Here is a 3,745-nt window from a genome sequence, read left to right as displayed (position 1 = left end):
TATCAATCAAATCTCTCTTCAATATTGTAATCAAGTATTAATCAAGTTTTAATCCAAGTTTTAGTTCTTTAATCTCTCTTTTGTTCATCCTTTATTTTGGGTAATTGAAGATTATTTGGGTTATTATTGGGAGATTGACAACCTCTCAATCTAGCATTCAAGTACTTCTATTATTCTTGCTTTATTATTGGAATCATTAGTAGGTATAATCTCTTAATCCCTTTTTAATTATTGTTAATTACTTTCATTTATTCATCATGTTTCATATTGTTGGTATGATTGACAACCTTGCTAGCATGATCAACATGATAATGAGTGAGTAGTCTCTTAGCTAGGGTTAATGGGTGATTAGGGGAAACCAACATGGGGAATGATTCATGCTTAAATTAATATGCTTTCATGTTTTATTTGCTTGCTTGTTTTGATCTCAACTCATGCACATGTTATATTTGATGAAATGCTAAGCCTATGAATCCTTGCATTTACTATCATCTCCTATCTTTTCAATGAGACTTGTAAGACATAACCCAACTCGAGTCTCATTAGACAGGTGTTGTACAATCTAATCGATTCGGCTCCGGGACCCAAACTTTCCTAGGATTGTAAGATATAACCCAACTCAATCCATCACAACAATAATTGCTTGCTTATAATTTGAGAACATGTTTGTATGATCATATCCCATGATTCCCCTATGATCCCATGACACCCTAGTGCCTTTAATCAATTGTCTACACCCCTTTTATTCATCTTGCTTGTTTATTTTCATTGTTATTCTAGTTTAGTAACCTTTTACATCAACCCAATTTGTGACACCCCTTAGACACCACTAGTTTCAATAGAAATCTCATTTCAACTCCCATCCCTTGGGATCCGACCTTTACTTGCCTCTTTACTAATTGTAGAGTTGCTTGTTAAGCTATAAATTGTGTTTTGATTCGACCGTGACCAACGACCACATCTATTTATTTGTGAATACGAAACGGACCGATCAAAGTAGGCGCGAATTCTGCAGGGCGGTGTTTGTTTGATTTTAGATTTCCTTTTTTGTTAGTTTATTGTCTTTCTTAAGCCTTGGGAAGTAAAACTCCTCAGGTTTGTTCTAATTGTTTTAGTTTGATGGCCATGTCTAAGGTTTACCGTGATTTATTGCCTTTGGTAGTAGTCAGAAAAGAACTGTGGCGAACAATGAGAACTTGTTAGGAGGAATTTTAAGGGTGTTATGGTGAAGTTGTTCCAACCCACTAGTGAGTTTGTCAATCGCTTCGCAATGGAAGAAAAAAACCAATTTACCTGATATACAAAATCCACCTACACAATGCAAAATTCTAGTCACCTCAGTACCCACGAGGAGAATCTGCAAATGGTACTCCTACCATGACAACCTCTCACGGTATTTTATTTGCCAAGTCCTTCATCAACTAGTTGAGAAGAGCCAATTGAGGAATACTGGTAGGGACCTCGTTCTCATATGAAACTGGCACTGCGATTGGCCATTGATGCTATCTCTCAAGCAGGCGTGACTTCAGACCAAGTCAGATGGGTCTTATTTCCTTTTTTCCTTATTAAGACTATAAGCGATAGTTGAAGGCCTTGATAAGGCCACCCTTGGAATAGATTCTTGGAAGAAGTTGGCTCTAACTTTCACAAAAATTCTACCACCTGGAAAGGACCAACATGCTAAGAGCTCAAATTACGGGTTTTAAGCAAAGGGATGAGGAGTCTTTGTATGAAGCTTGGGAGCGGTTCAAGAAAATTTGTCGCTCATGTCCTCACCATGGACTTAGCGAATGGTTTTTTTTGTGCATTTTGGAATGGTTTATATGAAAGTTCAGAACATTCTCAATATGGGATCCAATGGAATATTCACCGAAGTTGATGACAATCAAACATGGAACAAGATTGAGAAATGGCGGTCCCATAATTCTGATATAGTGACCTGTGAGGCTGGGGAGGAAAACATAAGTGGACTCCGTTACTCAATTGGGTGCTCAACTTAGTGCTCACATTGGCACAATCAACGGAAGTTTGAACAAGCTATGGCTAGGCTTGAGGAAAACTCAAAATCATCAAAGCATCATGTCAATGCCATGGCAAGCATCTCATCAATCCCAAGTGGGATATGTGAAATTGTGGAACTTTGGTCATGACCGAGTGAGTGTGAGGAACAACCGAACAAGTTAATGCTTTCCCAGCTTACAAAGAGTGGTACCCCTTATTCAAAATTTTACAATAAAACACCGGTTCCATCAAATCTCTCATACAAAGAGCCAAAATGTTTCAAACCCTCCACAACATACACTCCACCACCATGAGAAACCAAAATCAAAGACCCTTTTACAAATCAAAGCCAAGGTTACCAAATCAAAATCCATACAATCACCAAAATGACTTTGATGTCCAAAAAGCAGTCCTCAAATGCAAAAGAATCAACAAAATTTTTCACCCAATGAAAAGATAGCGAGCAAAAGCCACCATCAACACATTTCTAGCTCACACCAAGATGTTGGAAACTGATTGACTCAACTAGCATCTTCAAGCTCACAAAGACAAAAGGAGCAATTACCCCCTCAAGTAATCCCCTAGACATGAAAGCGGTTAGTGCCATTCACTTGAGAAAGTGGTACAAGGTATGAAGCACCAAGAAGCAAGTTGAGGATGAAGTTGTGAAGCTAGTGAAAAGGAAGAAATTGTGCAAAACTCAAAGATGGAGAATCATCAAAGAAGAAGTTCAAAGAAAAATGAAGACAAGGCCAAAGAAAAAAGCCCATTGTGATTAGACTTCCTTTTCCAGTCGTCACCAAGCCCAAATTTGATGATCAACTTGGCTGGAAGTTCATGGAAATTGTGAAGATTTAGAGTCTCAATTCCTTTCAATTAATCAACCACGTTCAACCCTAGCAAAGTACATGAAAATATCCTCTGAAAAGTCGATCCGGAAACTTGAGACTATCGCCTTCACTAAAGGTAATAGTGCAATACTTCGGAGTTCACCTCCAAAGTTAAAGTCAGGTGAAGCTTCAATACGTGTACCATTAGCGACATGACGATCAACAAAGCCTTATTGATCTAGGAGCTGAGTGTGAGTGTCATGCGCGCTCAGTAAAGTAAAGGTTGGGAATGGGAAAGCTTAAAATGCACCAACATCACTTTAAATGGCGATAGATCGGCAAGAACACCATTAGGGATATGGAAAGATGTTTAACGTCACGCGAGGTGGGAAGTTTTTTCATCGGTGGACTTTGTCATTGTTGATATGGAAAGATTCAACATTCCAATCATCTTAGGAAGACCTTTCCTACACGCCCAGGTGCGGTGATTGATGTGAAACATGGATAGCTCACTCTAGAAGTGGGAGATGAAAGCATAACTTTAATCTTGACAAGACCAGAACTCCTCGTTTGCATGGCCATGTTTCATGATTGATCATTATAGCGAAAAGATGAAAAAGAATTGAACTCAATGGAGGAAGAAAATTGAAGATCTCATTCAAAAGCAAGTGGTGTGACAGGAGAGCGCAGCTCATCAAAATCAACCAAGGAAAAAGGGATGGCCTCATTGGCAAGAAAGAAATTAGGAGAGTTGTCTCCATCCCAGCCAAGATTTTCGTGGTCGACTCAATGTTTAAGTCTTTGGGCTTGTGAGTTTGGTTTGGAAATCCCACCGGTAGGCATACCATCGATCATGATCAACAACAGAACACGATCTGTGAGGCCTCTACCACTTAATAATAGACAAGCTTTGA

General features: G+C 39.0%; 1 non-coding gene across 1 annotated transcript; it reads right to left on the bottom strand.

Annotated features, from left to right (window-relative positions):
* Window positions 1–1,677: 1,677 nt before the first annotated feature.
* Window positions 1,678–1,784, bottom strand: LOC141639931 (small nucleolar RNA R71). Its single transcript, XR_012542770.1, has one exon. It is a non-coding gene; the product is annotated as a small nucleolar RNA R71 (small nucleolar RNA).
* Window positions 1,785–3,745: the final 1,961 nt, after the last annotated feature.

This window comes from Silene latifolia, unplaced genomic scaffold (genome assembly GCF_048544455.1).
Source record: "Silene latifolia isolate original U9 population unplaced genomic scaffold, ASM4854445v1 scaffold_623, whole genome shotgun sequence".
Classification (NCBI taxonomy): Eukaryota; Viridiplantae; Streptophyta; class Magnoliopsida; order Caryophyllales; family Caryophyllaceae; genus Silene; species Silene latifolia.
This window is presented reverse-complemented; position numbering and strand designations above follow the sequence as displayed.